Below are 16513 nucleotides of genomic sequence, written 5' to 3'. Positions count from 1 at the left end.
GTGCCCAACAGGTCAGAAACTATTTTATTCTGCAACATACCCTTACTCGACAGAGTAAGGGCTACTCGATAGAGTACCCCCAAGACTATAAATACGGAGTATTACAATTGTAAGACATAAACTAACTCGATTCCAATAATAATAATTGCTTGCATCTATGTGACTCATTTATGTTATCTTACCATAATTCCCCTATATTCCCATGACACCCTAGTGTCTTTTACCATTTGTTTTTATCCTTTCCTTTGTTGCTTGTTTTACCTTTCATTGCTATTTATTACTTTCATTAGTTTAGAACAATCAATTCAAATCAATTGTGACAAACCTAGTGCAACGACAATTATATTGAACAATTTAAATACCCCCGTCCTTTGGGTTCGACTCCGACTTACTTTCTATGTAAGTAGTTGGATATAAATGTGTTTGACGGCGGACAACGATTCATCGCATCAAAATGGCGCCGTTGTCGGGGACGGTGTTGTGTATTTGAATCGTTCTTTTGTCAAGTTTTAGTTGTGCTTCTTCTTTAGGAACCTTGGCTCCTTGTGAACTTTGTTTCTTTTTTGGTTTAGTTGTTTTCTTGTTTTACAATGCCTTATTTTGTCGACCATAATAGGCCCGACCCCGACTTGTTTGGTTCCCCAATTAAGTTTGGTATTGTGAAGGCTTCTAGCTTTCTTATTAAACCAAACTTTATTGATTTAGTGGAGTGAAATGCATTTCATTGTATGAGAGTGAGGATGTGTTTGACCTCCATGGGTGTTTTGTGGATTTGTGTTGTGTGTTAAGGAATGATGAAGTACTCATTGACACTATAAAACTCATTCTATTTCCTTTTTTGTTAAGGGTGAAGCTAAAAGATGGTTGAAAACACACCATCCTAACACTTTCACCACTAGGAAAGATCTTGGTCTAGTCTTTCTTAGAAAGTTCTTCCCTCCTTCTAAAACCACCAAATTTAGAAATGAGATTCTTATATTTGAACAAGATGAGTTTGAGAGTTTGAGAGAGTCTTGGGGGGATATTTAAGGGCTTATTGAGATCGTGTCCCCATCATGGAATACCACTTTGGTTAACTACTTTGACTTTATTTGAAAACATGCTTTCACACTATAGAGATATGGTAATTTGTGCTTCTAGTGGAAGGTTTTATGATTTGGAAGTTGAAGAAGGTTATGAATTAATTGAAAGGATGGCTAATGACGATGAGAATTTGGGCTATAAGAGACTGAGACCTAGGAGAAGACCACAATGTAGATATGAGCCAAATATTCATTCTTTGTATGTTGATTATGATGTTTCTCATTCTCTTGATAATATCTATGATTATCATGCTAGTTATATAGCTCCTCCCCCCATGAATGCGAATTCTTTGCATGATTTAACATTGTCCAATGAATCTTGTGGTTATGACTCAAATGCTTGCCCTTTTTATGCATCCCCACCCCTTGTGAATTCGAATGCAATGGATGATGTTAATGATTATATGCATGTCTATAACTCTTCTTGTGAACCGCCCCACCATATTCCTAGAGACTCTCCACACATCCTATTCCAACTTATACCTCATTTTGTTAAAGTTGTTTACGATTGTGAGTTGGAAAGTGTGAAATTTGACAATGATGATGTATGGTTGAGTGAGCCAAATAATCTTCTTGTTGAAAAGATTGAGGAACTTGGTTTGCGTGAGTTTGAGAAATTGTCTTTTGAGGTGAATCATGAGGTGGTAGAGAGAGAGAGAGAGAGAGAGAGAGAGAGAGAGAGAGAGAGAGAGAGAGAGAGAGAGAGAGAGAGAGAGAGAGAGAGAGAGAGAGAGAGAGAGAGAGAGAGAGAGAGAGAGAGAGAGAGAGAGAGAGAGAGAGAGAGAGAGAGAGAGAGAGAGAGAGGATATGAGGCTCTTAGGATTGAAACTGATGAAGAGAGTAGCGATGAAGAGCAAATGGAGGAAAGTGATGAGAAATTTGAGCCTTGTCATGATTGTTGGAGTGAAGGATGTTTTGACATCGGGGATGAATGAGATTGTGAGATAGATTTACTTAAGGAACACCCATTATTGAGAAATTTGAGGTTTCTTTTTGTGGTGCGGATGTTCTCCTCGCACCCATCGATTATTTAGACCTCATTTCTCTTACCCCTTTGCTTGAGCCCATGAATGTTGAAGAGGATTGTGAGGATAGTATTAAAGAGGTTTGTTTAGCATTTGGTGGTTTCATAAAAAGACTTGTGGATGGAGGTATGGACACCACCCCTAGAGGAAGTTGGCATGGGGAGGAAGTTGGCCTATGTGATTTTATAAGCTTTGACTCTCCTCTTGTGCAATTAAAACCAAGTGATGAACCCATGAATGCTTTTGAAATATTTTATATACACCTCTTTTCTCACAAGCATCCCACTAATACTCTTTTCACTCTTGGTTCTATGGTTGGTTTTGCTCACTTTGCATTGCTTATGACCACCTTTGTGAGGATTGGTCACATTCGTTTGATAAGCTAAGGCGAGCATTAAATGTATTTTTAAATGACCCATTGGTGATATTTTAGTGTAGCCTTGTTGCGCCCTTTTCCATGTGTTTAATCTTTGCATGCAGTGTTCTGGAATAGAATAAGTTAAGCTTGCATTTAGTGTAATCTTGCATGCATTCATTTAATTATTGCATGAGAGATGAAAGGGAGGTATCTCATATTTTAATTGAAGGAAAATGAAGAAAATGGAGAATTTTGGGCTCGTTCATATTCTACATGTCATTATAAATGATTTGATCCAATTCAATCATGAACTCGAGCGTTTTGAGAAGGACCCGCGCGAGTTGAAGCCTAAAAGAAGAAAAGAAATTGCCCTGAACGTAAACTCGAGTGTATTCTAGTGAATTCGAGCGTCCCTAGCTATAACCCAGGCGGAAAAAAACTCGAGCGGGACAAGGAGTGACCCGAGGAAGTTGAAAACGACTCGAGCGGGTTGAGGATAAAAGTTCAGAACTGAAACAGAATCCAGGCGAGCTAAGCCCATCCCGTTCGAGTCGACCCTGAAACGTACTGATGTGACTCATATTTGAGCACATTTAGTCCCAGAATTAACCTCGTTCCTATGCTTCCTAGCACTTATTTGGGTCATTTACTATCTTTAGTTTCCCATTTTGCATATTCTTTGAGGTTTTGTCTCCTTGGTAGGAAAGGATGGCTAACCTTGCATTTATGAGGCGAAATGGAGCTAAATGGATCACATCTAATGACCAAGCATCAAAGAGAAGACCGACACTAAAGGCGTAAGTAGAAAAATAAAGTGTAATGGGCAATGATGAAAGGATCCTTGCATCCCCAACACGATCCTTGCGGATTGTGTTGGAGCTAAACAAGAGAAATACTCTGCCCAAGGATCCGAGCTGCCCGAGCATGATCCAAGCGTACTACACTGCAAGGATCCGAGTGGCTTGATCCCAGGACGAGCAGACTGGAGAAGCAAAGATCCGGGCGTCCCCTCCCTGATCCGAGCGGATCTCAAGACAGAACAGCCCGTGCCAGAGCACGGGACGAGCGGATCGTGGCAGGACTAGCAACGAGTATCCGCGCATGTCCCTCGGGAGTAGCATTTCCTCAAGTTTTCTTAGGGTCTTAATAGTCATTTAAGCCCTTAGTAACCCTAATCCTTGTACCTAATCTTTAGTATAAATACCCCATTGTACTACCTAGATTAGCATCAACTCTTAATAATCTCTTAATCCAATCTTATGCTCTCTTAATTTAGTTGTAATACATTTCTCAATATTAATCACATCTTAATCTTTCCTTAATTTCTCTATTGTTCTTCCTTTTATTTGGGTAATTAGAAGATTATTTGGGATTAGTTGGAGGATTGACAACCTTCCATCAATCATCAAGTACTTCTATTATTCTTTGCTTTATTATTTGGAATCATCTTCATAGGTACAATTCCTCTTTACCTTTGTTTAATTATTGTTAATCACTTTCATTTATTCATCATGTTTTGCTTTGTTAGTATGATTGACAACCTTATTAGCATGCTAAACTTGATCATGAGTGAGTAGTTCTTTAGCTAGGGTTAATGGGGAATTAGGGAAAACAAACATGGGGATTGATCTATGCTTAATCTAATATGTTATCTTAATTAATTTGCTTGCTTGTTGTGATTTCAACCTATGCACATGTTATGTTTGATGAAAATCGAGCCTATGAATCCTTGCATTTTTTTTATCCATCCCTTATCTCTTCAATGAGGCTTGTAAGATATAAACCAACTCGAACCTCATTAGACCATGCATAGAGTTGAATAGGAAGGATTAAGTCGACTTGTAGGTGTTGTACAGTCTAGACGACTCGGCTCCGGGACCCAAACCTTCTTAGGGATTGTAAGATATACACTAACTCGATCTTATCACAACAATAAGTGCTTGCATCTAATTGAGAACATGTTTGTATGATCTACTCCCATGAATCTCCTATGTACCCATGACACTCTAGTGCTTTTAATCATTTGTCTACAAACCTCTTTAATTGCTTTGCTTTATTTTCATTACTTTACTTTCATCTTGTTGATTAGTTTAGATTACACATCACCTCAACCCAAATTGTGACACCTTAAGACATAGCTTTTTACAATTGAGAATCCTACATCAATACCCGTCCCTTGGGATCTGACCTTTACTTACCTCTTTACTAAGAGTAGTTTATGAAGTTATAAATATTGTTTTGGTTGGTAGCTTTTGACGACGAGTTTGAATCCACACCAAAAATGGCGCCATTGCCGGGACGGTGTTAAATTGATTTGATTTTATTAATTGTTTTTGGTTGTGTCTTTCTTTACCTTGGGGAAGTCAATCTCATCAAGGTTTTTCTAATTGTTTTCAAGTTGTTTGATATTTCGCATGACTAGGATATCACAAGGTAATTTATTACCTATTGATTTCGAGATTGCAAGAACCTTAACCAACGATAGAAGAGTTGCTAGAGGTACTTCAAGAGTTGTAGGTATTGGAGATATTGTGGACATTCAACCAAATAACATTGAGTTTACCAACCCTTTCAAGAGAAGGAGAGGATAACCCAATACAAAACCACCACAAAATCAACCCACAATGCCTAAATTTTTATCACATTCCGTACCAACCGAGGAGAACCTACCAAATGGTACTCCTACACCACCACATTTAACGGGTAATTTCATTGCCAAATCCACATTCATACAATTAGTTGAGAGAAGTCAATTTGGAGGGAGGCCTAGTGAAGACCCTCATTCTCACATGGAGGTTTTTTGTGACTATTGTGATGCGATTTCACAAACCGGAGTGACTCAAGACCAAATGCGATGGGTCTTATTTCTTTTTTCTTTGATTGGTACCACGAAACAATGGCTAAAGAGCCTTGATAAGGCTACTCTTGGTATTGACTCTTGGAAGAAATTGGCACTTGCTTTCTACAAAAAGTTCTATCCTAAGGAAAAGACTAACATGCTAAGAGCCCAAATCACGGGGTTTAAACAAAGGGAAATCAACCCTTTTACAACCAAAGCCAAGGTTATCAAAAATCAACCATCATACAATCAAACCAATAACCAAGGGTTTGATGTTCAAAAAGCGGTCCTCCAAATGCGAAAGAACCAACAAGAATTTTTCACCCAAATGCAAAAAGATAGCCAAGCCAAAGATATCACCATCAACAACATACTAGCCCACACCAAGATGTTGGAAACTCAAATGACGCAATTAGCATCTTCTAACTCTCAAAGACAAAAGGGGCAATTACCACCTCAAGGTAATCCTCCAAGACATGAGACGGTGAATGTCATCCATTTGAGAAGTGGTACAAGATATGAAGGACCGAAGAGGCCAATTAATGAAGATGTTTTGGATGCTAGTGACAAGCAAAGAGTTGTGGAGAACTCTAAGGAAGAAGAACCCACCACCAATGAGGTTTCAAAGAAAAAAAATGAAGAGAAGGCTAAGGAAAAAGAGCCTATTGTGATTAGACTTCCATTCCCAAGTCGTCAAGCTAAGCCTAAGTGTGATGAGCAACTTAGAAAGTTCTGTTGGAGCTAGTGTCCTCCACAGTTAGTGTGATAACGTATATAAATCTCTTATAGGTTCACATGGTATACTTAGTATTTTATCAGTTGATTAACATTTACTTAATAACGGTTGGCTTGCTAGAAGTTTGACGTTATTATCATACTGATGGCGGTGATCAACTGGTCCCTAAAAGTCATACCTAAAGGATGTGTTTGAGAGATGTGATTGTATGAAAATATAATCACATTGATGCCTTATATGACTAAAAGGTTAGTCCATGTATTTGACTAAAAAGTTAGTCAATCTGATGATGAGACAATTATTTAATACAATTAAATAATATTAGCTGAGACGAATTAATTGTTAATTCGTAAATTGAATATAAACTGTTATATTTAATTAATGTATATAATGTTAGCTTAAACGAATTAAGAAGTTAATTCGTAATTAAACATAAACGGTTATATTTAATAAGCAAATTATAAATATGAGATATTTATAGTTAATGTATATATTATACGATATTGTCATTATAAATGTTGACAGACCGGTATTAATAAATCGACTGCAAACTGTTATGTGTGGACTTATTAATACATGACGACATAAATGACAATTGATAATAATACACATTTTATACAATAAGATAACAACCTAAAATAAGAAGATTTTCTTCTTATTTTGGTTGAGGGCTAAACGGTTTGAGGAAGAAAAAAAATAGAAAAATATCTTCCCTATTTCTCTCCTTATTTCGGTTATATTAGGAGATAGGGAGGATCATTTTTTATTATTCATTTTTCCTAACAACTCACATCACAAAACCCTAAATAATCATTTAGAAATTAGGGTTCTTTTCTAGTAAAAAGGGGCACTTTCTCGGAGCATCTTGGGTGCAACAATTAGGAGAATATCGATCTCGATATTTGTTCTTAGGCCAAATTGCTAAGACCAAAGGTTAATTCTAATCTCTTTTCTTTTGTTTATGCAATTCGTTTATGACTAGCAATTTCATATTTCATAATTTCGTTATAATCCGAAATTTTCTTGATGAAATATACCGATATTTCCCACAAGTTGTATCAGAGCATAGGCCACGAAATTATTTTATATGAATTTCATAAAAATATTTAAACAAAAAAAATTTGAAGAAAAAAAAAGGGTTTCGGCCGTATAAAATATTTTTTGCCGAGACAATTTTTTGTTTTTTTGATGCCTTATTTCCATTTTGATTTATTGATATTGTTGTTTTAATATGTTAAGATGATAATATGATAAATTTGTAGATGTTTTTGATTTAATAAGAATTAAATTAAAATATAAATGGAAATCGTTTTGATTGATGATGTTCATTTGTTTTTGCTATATAGTTTTTGGCATACATGGTTTTAAATTGTGATGAATCAAATATTCGGATAATCGATTTAATCATAATTTAGATATTTATTTTAAGAGGTTAAATTGAATCATCTAGTTTGGATCCATGTTTAAATTAAAAGTTGATGATTATGCCAATCTTGTTATAGTAGCAACATTAAATAAATTGTTCACATAAAAGGTTTTTTTTTTCCGAAAAAAAGAAAAAAAAAATATGTTTTTCGTCATTTAGGGCAAAATGCCGCAAGTAAAAAAAAAAACATAAAAACCATTTTGTTTTTAGGGTTTGAATGCCGAGTGCATTTAATAAAAAAAAAACTGTTTTTTGTTTTTTTTTTTAAGAAATGCCGAGAGCAATTAAAATAATTTTTTTTTTTTTTTTGTGTTTTGGCCAATAATTATTATACATTAAATTATAATGTATGATTGTTTGTTGTGAAAAAGTTCACAAATTAAAGATACCCAATTATTTTAAAGAGGTTTAAAATAATGTTGGATTAATTCATATCACTAGATAATGTGAATTAAGATTGGAATTATTGTGAGTAATTGAGGAATTGTCACATAATTTTGACAATTATAAAATAGGTGGTTTTGATAAATTACTCTACATAATTAAGGAATTATGTCTTGAATGATTAATTTACAATTGATGCATTTTATTTAGTTGTATGAATTGTTGAATGGTTTAATTTACGTATTTTTGCAATCGGTTGTAATTTTGTATTACCTAGTGTGGCCTTAGTTGATTATGTTTTCGTAATGATGGAAACATAGTCTTGATGTAATTTTGAGATCTCGAATCTCCTTTAATTTTCTTTAGTATTATGTTTTTTGAAATTAGAATGTAAATAGGTTTATTTTGTAATTTATTTATTGTAGTTTTGAGAAGACTAAAGATGGTGATTGGATTGCTCACTCCCGCTACATGGACCAAGATGGAACATCAAGACAAGCTTCTCGGGTTCTAGGAAGGATTCCAAAGTTGTATTTATGTTCATTTTGGTAGATAGGCCACACTAGGACTTTATTTTGTTTTCGTTTTTCATTCTCGTTGCTTTTCTTCGCTTGATATTTAGTGCATCATATTCCGCCTAAACCAAACCACCTACTTAAATGCATGAAATTTGACTCATTTAGTTTGAATGTTAGTTATCATGGACATAAAGATGTCACACAATTTTAAAGCTATCATCTTAGTTTATTCATTCTCGCATGCTAGATATTAGTTCACTTAAAATGAATTAAAGTAAAGTTGATGGGATCTTCCTCTAAAACTAAAATTGAGACTAGTCTTTATAGGCCAAACAACTATGAATCCCTTCTTCGTCGGTAGGCATATAGGACCTTACTCTCCATATGACCCCTTCTACGTTGGGTAAGTAGTTTTGTGTTGACTTATTTTACCTCAACATTATAATCCGAAGAGTTTCTCGTGATTATGATGGACTAAAGATAGAATTTACAGAAATTTATCGACCAAGAATTCTATAAGTAGAATTAGCCAAGAGGTTGGCTTATCAATTTACAGATAATTGAGTCTTGGGATCATTTATATAATTCTTGAGGGAGGTCAATTGTATAAATGCTTGAGTCTTCGCATTATAACAGTTTTGCATTAGACTTAAATCATAACGATGAGTATGCTTATTATATTTTTCTTCTTCTTTTCGTAGTGTAGAATTCGTTTTATATTGATAATATTGCTTACAACAAATGGCTGGAAATAATGATATCCCTATGCCAAGTGCCACACTTGCACGCGAGTCCTGGCTGAAAACTTTCATGGACCACATGAATCAGTCCACACGACTGAAGAATGATCGGTCCAACTTTGCAGACTGGGAGGCATCATTATGGAATGCTGCCATTGCTGACGGTAAGCTCAAGTACTTGAATGAGCCAATACCGCCAAACCCAGGCCCCAATGCAAGAGCTAACGAATCACTTGCTTATAGTGACTTCGTCATGGAAGCTGGTGCGGTAAAAAACGTACTCATTTTTGCAATGGAAACCAATTTGCAAAGACGCTTCATTGCCCAAGGTGCAAACAAGATTTTCACCACGCTCACTAATGAGTTCTCAAAAGCACCGAGAATCGTTATTTATGAGCATACCTGTCGCTTCTTTGATGCGAAACTCCAGAAGGGCCAACCGGTTAGCCCACACATTCTTAACATGATTGAGAATGTCGAGAAACTGGAGGCACTTGATTGCAAAATCAGTGAGAGCATAGTCATTGACCGCATGCTTCATTCACTTCATGATGGTTTTGCCCTTTTCAGGGCAAATTACTACATGAATGACATGAAGAAAAGTCCTCATGAGCTACACTCACTTGTCGTACAGACCGAGAAGGATATGAAATTGAGTGGGAGCATGAAGCAAGATGTTCTCATGATTTCCAACAAGAATAAGGGTAAGGGCAAAGCTCACGGCGACCTAACTGTAGAAAAGTAAAAGTTTAAGAAGTCAGGAAACGGTAAGAGTGGGCCTGGTGAGACTAGTGGCTCACAAGGCAAGGCAAAGAGCAAAGGCGGTGACGTTGAGTGCCACCACTGTCACAAGACTGGGCATTGGAGGAGGAACTGTCCCGTATACCGTGAGGACATAAAAGCAAGCCGCGTCACTCCTGTTGGTATGTCATCTTATATTCATATGATTGGGATTAACCATGCAAGTTTCGGAACTTGGGTACTTGATACTGGTTGTGGTTCTCATCTGTGTAATCATTTGCAGGGCCTAAAAAACATCACACCTCTCGCAAAGGGTGATGTGGACCTACGAGTGGGGAATGGAGCAAGAGTTGCTGCAGTCTCAAAGGGAACATACGTAATCCAGCTCCCGAGTGGTTTTGAGTTATATTTATAACTGTTACTATGTACCCAGTTTATCTAAGAATATTATTTCTGTTTCCGTACTTGATAAAGACGGTTTTTCATTTTCAATAAAGGACAATAGCTGTATTTTTTCTTTTAATGAAATGGTTTATGGCAAAGCAGTTTCCATGAATGGAATTTATATCTTTGATCAAACCACAGATATATTACATGTGAATAATAAGAAATTAAAGATTGGTGACAAAGATCAAACTTATCTATGGCATTGTCGAATGGGACACATAAATGAAAAACGTGTAAAGAAACTCATCGAGAATGGGACTATCCCCACATTTGATTTTTCTTCATTTGGCACGTGTGAATCATGTCTTATCGGCAAAATGACTCGAATTTCCTTCAAAGGTGTTGGAATGTGCGCTAATGACCTATTAGGACTCATACATACTGATGTATGTGGACCTATGTCAATCACCGCAAGAGACGGCTATAAATATTTTATCACTTTCACGGATGATTTGAGTAGATACGGATATGTCTACTTAATGAAGCATAAAAGTGAGTCTTTTGAAAAATTCAAGGAATACCAGAATAAGGTTGAGAACCAACTGGGAAGAAAGGTTAAAGCACTCCGTTCAGATCGGGGTGGCGAATATCTTTCAAATGAGTTTGATCAACACCTTAAAGACTGTGGAATAGTTTTACAGTTAACTCCACCTAGAACACCTCAATTAAATGGTGTGTCCGAACGGAGAAATCGAACACTACTTGATATGGTTCGATCTATGATGAGTCACACGGTAGTACCTGATTCATTATGGGGTTTTGCTCTTTTGTCAGCTGCTCTTATACTTAACCGAAGTCCGTCTAAAGCCGTCGACAAGACTCCATATGAAATGTGGAAGGAAACGGTCCCTAACTTGTCCTTTATTCGGGTTTGGGGCTGCGAGGCTTATGTCAAGTGGAGACACGAGGATAAGCTCGCCCCGCGATCGGTCAAGACATACTTTATTGGTTATCCAAAAGGAATGTTTGGTCATTACTTCTATTCGCCTACCGAACATCGCGTTTTTGTTGCGGCTAGTGCAAAGTTCTTAGAGAAAGAATTTCTCGAGAACAAGTCAAGTAATAGAACCTTCGAGCTGTCGGAGATTCAAGAACCAACAACCGACGAACAGATGGAGGAAGATGTTCCTTCAACTAATGATACGGTTAACATTCCTCAGGAACCTAGGAGGTCGGGTAGAGTCTCTAATCCTCCAGACAGATACATTGGTGTGGTCAAGGAAAATGACGTTTTTCTCCTAGAGTAATGAACCCGCTACCTATAAAGGTGCCATGACCTGTTCCAACTCTAAGCTATGGCTTGAAGCCATGCAATCCGAGATGGACTCCATGTATGAGAATGACATATGGGATCTTGTTGATTTACCTAACAAGGTACGACCTCTTCAGTGCAAATGGCTTTACAAAATAAAGCATTATGTAGACGGGCAACCAGATACCTATAAAGCACGACTAGTGGCAAAAGGTTTCACTCAAGTACAAGGATTGCATTATGATGAAATTTTTGTACCCGTAGTTATGCTGCGTTCCATTCGGATAATCTTAGTGATTACCGCTTTTCATGACTATGAAATTTGGAAGATGGATGTGAAAATCGCCTTCTTAAACGGTTATTTGGAGGAGGAATTGTACATGGTACAACCCGAAGGTTTCATAGATCCATAAAATCCTAAGAAAGTGTGCAAGCTTAAACGTTCCATTTATGGACTTAAGCAAGCTTCTCGGAGTTGGAATCATCGCTTCGACGAGGTGATAAAAAAGTATGGTTTCACTCTATCAGTCGAGGAACCATGCTTAAGTTGGAATATGTGTCCTCCGACAATAATGCGATCACAACTGTCGATCATGATGATCACATGTTTAAGTCTCATTTTAAGAATACAATTGGGAAGTAATATTTTACTGTCAACTGGTCCACACATATGGGTAATGATTGGCTGACTAGAGTTTGACATTACTGTCGTGCAACGGTGGTGATCAGTTGATCCCCTTAGGTCATACCTAAAGGGTAACACTCTTAATTGATTATTTAATTAATCGTATGACGATACGGGTTAATTAAATTACTTAAAATTGACGGACGATTTTGGAAGTAATATTTACGTATCTCATTATAATTTGATTAAATAAGATACGGTCTAAGTAATCGAATTGTTTTATTACTTAGATGAAATTATTGTTTAAGGAAACAATTGCATTTGAATGAATTATTTATAAATACAAGATGTTGTGATTTATAATTGGTAAATTATTTTGGTACAAGTAATTATGAATTACTAAGTCAATTTTGTACATGACGTATTTTTATTAATGCGTTGATTTTTAATATGATTAAAAATACATAACAATTTTACATGACATGTGACATGTGACAAATTGACAAATTAACAAAGATAAAATGGAATCCATTTTATCTCAAATGGACCGAAATAATGGGGTGATTTATGATAAATATTGTGTTTATTAATTAAGTGGAAAACATAATCATTTTACCTAAACCTAGCCATGCATACCTAGTGCCTCTTGTGAAGAACACCTTGCTCATGCATTGGCCATCAAAAAGCCCCCCCCCCACCTTCTACCCGGTTTTGTCTATAGAGAAAGGCCATGGGTTTTCTCTATAATTTTACCTATTACACTACTTCAATAGTTAGTGTAATATTCATTCAAATATTATTTAAAATATAGTTTTAGAGAGAAAAAAAATCACTTCTTATTTCTCCCCTCTCTTAACCGAAATTAAGAGACCAAAAATAAATATTTTTGGGTCAATTTTCTTTAAATTAATATTGTTCTAGTATTAATAATAATAATTTTATTAAGTGGTTACCTTGGGTATTATTCCTTGGGAGGGATTCTATACTTGAATCCTTTTGTTCATCCATTTTGGAGTGCTCAAGAACAAGTAAGAAGGAGATCTTACTTATGTCATTTGATCCGAAATATCAATGTAAGAATGATGATTTCTTCTTTATCCTTATTCTTGTTTGCATGCATAAGATCAATATTTAATTTTATGACTAAATTTGAAACATATATGAATATGTTAAAGTAATGAGATATAGATTTCTAACAAGCGGTATCATGAGCCTTAGGTTGTTTGCATGCAAATCGGTTATAATTTTTCCGAGTTATACGATTAGCATATAAAACTTATAAATTTGTGTTTATTATGATATATCACGAAATCAATTTTGCATGTTAAAGTTTCTGATCCTAAAATGTATTTAGGATATTTTGGTTAATTTATGGATTTTTTATTGTTCATTTTATTTAATAATGGCATTAAAATGTGATTTTATGATAAAAATGTCATTTTCGGACTAAAATTAGCTAAACTTCGAATTTTCCAGTGGTTTTTTTTTATATGATTTCACATATATTATTTATAGATGACTTGTAAATTTTCATAATTTTTGGAGTTATTATGCTCGAAATTTGGATTTCTCATGATAAAAATCGAATTTAAATGAAAAATAGGTTAATATGAGAAATATTTCGAGTCTAGTCATAGAAATTTAGTATGTTGTCACATGTAATTTTACAAGATGTGTGTAAAATAAAAGGCTATAATGAAGTCTTTATGCGTGATTTATGAATTTTTGATGAAAAATAGCATAAATAGTGACTTTAATTAGTGTAAATTGCTAAAACATACTTCATGACTAAGGAAAAATGTCACATGTTGCATTTCATCTCTTATTTCAGATCTAAAATTGAAAAGTTGATAAAAATAATTTTTCTCATGTTTTTATGATTATAATTGATAAATCCGATAAACCGCAACATTGTTTTTCCCGATAAATTTTGAAATTTTTAACCCAAGTTTTTGAACATTATGAGTGTCATGGTATTTTTTCCAGAATGTTCATGAGTTTAAATTTCCAAATTTGAATTTATTTGAAATTTTTGTGATTTATTTGAAGTTTATGGCTTTATTTTGTAATTTTGAGTCCATTTATGAACAATTTTAAGAAATATAAGTTAATTATTGTCAAATTGTTAGTGGAGACTAATTTTGAGTCCTAAGTTGGTTAGGGTAATTAACTTATGCATAAATATGATTTTATGTAATTTATTGTAATTTTAAAAGGTTGAATCACGCAAATTCGTAAAAACCGTTTAATATACGATATTGGCTCCTTAAAGGCGATTTCGCATAAAATTGGCCATGTTCATACATATTATAATGCTGCATTTTATTTATGATTGTCATAATTTTATTTTATGTAATTTTTGAATTATGTAATTTTACTTAGTATGGCCTTAGTTTTTAATTGGTATTACCCGAAATGTATGGGAATATCGATTCGGTTGTAATTTATTGTGATCTCGTATCACCGTTTTGTAATTTAATAGATTTATTTTATTTTAATTACAAATTTATAATAGGAAAATATGTAATTTGTTATGTTATTTATTTATTCCGGAGTTCCTTGAAGATGATGCCACTCAAAAAGGCGATCCATTAAAGACGGTGTTACCTCGAGATGCGTGCCAAAACCGAAGTTCAAGGGACCAATGGAGTTGGTTTCCGAATTTGTAATAGTTAATTAGATTTTCTATTTTAGGAAGGCCATACTAGGATTTAATTTATGCTTTGCATTTTATTTATATATTGCATGGATCGCTAAATCGCCATAACTAAAACACGCATTATCTTTTTAATCGAGTTTTTCGACCGTGTCAATTACAATTATCGTAGTTCACCGCTTTAGTTCACTTAAAATGTGATAGATAATAAATTGACATGACCTCTCGCTAAAATAAACAATTGAGACTTAGCCTTACCAAAAAGTAGAAACCATGAAAACCTATTTCATGAGGGAGTGCACTCGGCCACACCGGGGTACAAACCTTGTTACGTAGGGGAAGTGGGTGATAAATGTCTACCCACCGAATTCATGTTGATAAGGGATGAATCGGCTACACCGTGCCCAAGTTAATATGGATTTTGATCATGGACACATTTATTTGAAATTTGGGTTGAACTCAACAAAAGTACTGACAAGGGATGAATCGGCCACACCGTGCCCTTGTCGGATGTGTTTTGGGCTAAAGATAAATGTTAATTAAATAGTCGACCAAGAGTTCTAAAAGTAGAATCGATTAAAGCGTTAATCCAACGAGTTATATTGATAAGGGATGTATCGGCTACACCGTGCCCAAGTTAATATGAATTTGGATCTTGGAATCATTTATAATAGTTGGGTAGAGGTCACTATATAAATGCTCATATCTTGTTAATTTTTTTTTTTACAAGTATGGTATTTAAAAGACAAATGTTAATATTTCCTATTCCTCCATACTTGTAGTTCATTACAATGAACCCATCAAACGCTACTACACCGATAACTATTGAGTCTTGCCACAATGTTTTTGACGACGTTTGCTTCAACAATGATTTCGACACTACTAGAGAAATTCATTTTAGGATTGGTTCGGATGGAAACCTAAACTTCATCACTTCTTCTAAACCTCCTACAAGATCTCTTGTGAGCCGGTCTCAGGAAGACCGCCTTATAAAATCTATAGGATCTTTGTCCTTGGAAGATAAAGATGCCAAAACTAGTGGGAGCTCAAGCAATCAAGTTCTTGCTTCAAAGGGCAAAAGGTTCAAGAAGAAGGGAAAGAAAGGGAAAAACTTAAAGCAAGTTGAAGATGAGTGCCATTATTGCTATGGCATGGGAAATTAGCTTAGGAATTGTCCCGTATATTTGCGAAATATAAGGGAAGAAATCATCGTTCCGAAACGTAAAATTCCTAAAGAAATTTATGTTATTGATATAAATTATACTTCCACTACGACATGGGTACTGGATTGTAAGGAATCTTTATCTCTTTACTCAACATATTCATAATGTTATAATTTTAATTTAGTCATAAAATTAAAAGATGATCTTATGCATGCAAACTATAAGTAAAATAAGGAAGAAATCTCCATTCTTACATTGAGGATTTCGGTTTATATTGGCACAAGAGAGTTCTCCTACTCTCTTGTTCTTGAGCTCTCCTTAATTGGATGAACAAGGATTCAAGAAGAGAATCCCTCCCAAAAGTATTATACCCAAGATAACAAATTAATAAAATTAATATTATTATTACTAGAATAATACTAATTTTTGTATAAAAATTGACCCAAAATATTATTTGGTCTCTCAATAAAACCGGTTAAGAGAGAGGGAGGAGAAGGAAGATTTTATCTTTCTAAAACTTC

The 16513-nt window shown here is 35.0% G+C and overlaps 1 non-coding gene across 1 annotated transcript; it reads right to left on the bottom strand.

Moving 5' to 3' along the window:
• Positions 1–954: 954 nt before the first annotated feature.
• On the bottom strand, positions 955–1062 carry LOC141621341 (small nucleolar RNA R71). The gene has a single exon (XR_012532247.1). It is a non-coding gene; the product is annotated as a small nucleolar RNA R71 (small nucleolar RNA).
• Positions 1063–16513: the final 15451 nt, after the last annotated feature.

The sequence above is a fragment of the Silene latifolia genome, chromosome 1 (genome assembly GCF_048544455.1).
Source record: "Silene latifolia isolate original U9 population chromosome 1, ASM4854445v1, whole genome shotgun sequence".
In the NCBI taxonomy this organism is placed as follows: domain Eukaryota; kingdom Viridiplantae; phylum Streptophyta; class Magnoliopsida; order Caryophyllales; family Caryophyllaceae; genus Silene; species Silene latifolia.
This window is presented reverse-complemented; position numbering and strand designations above follow the sequence as displayed.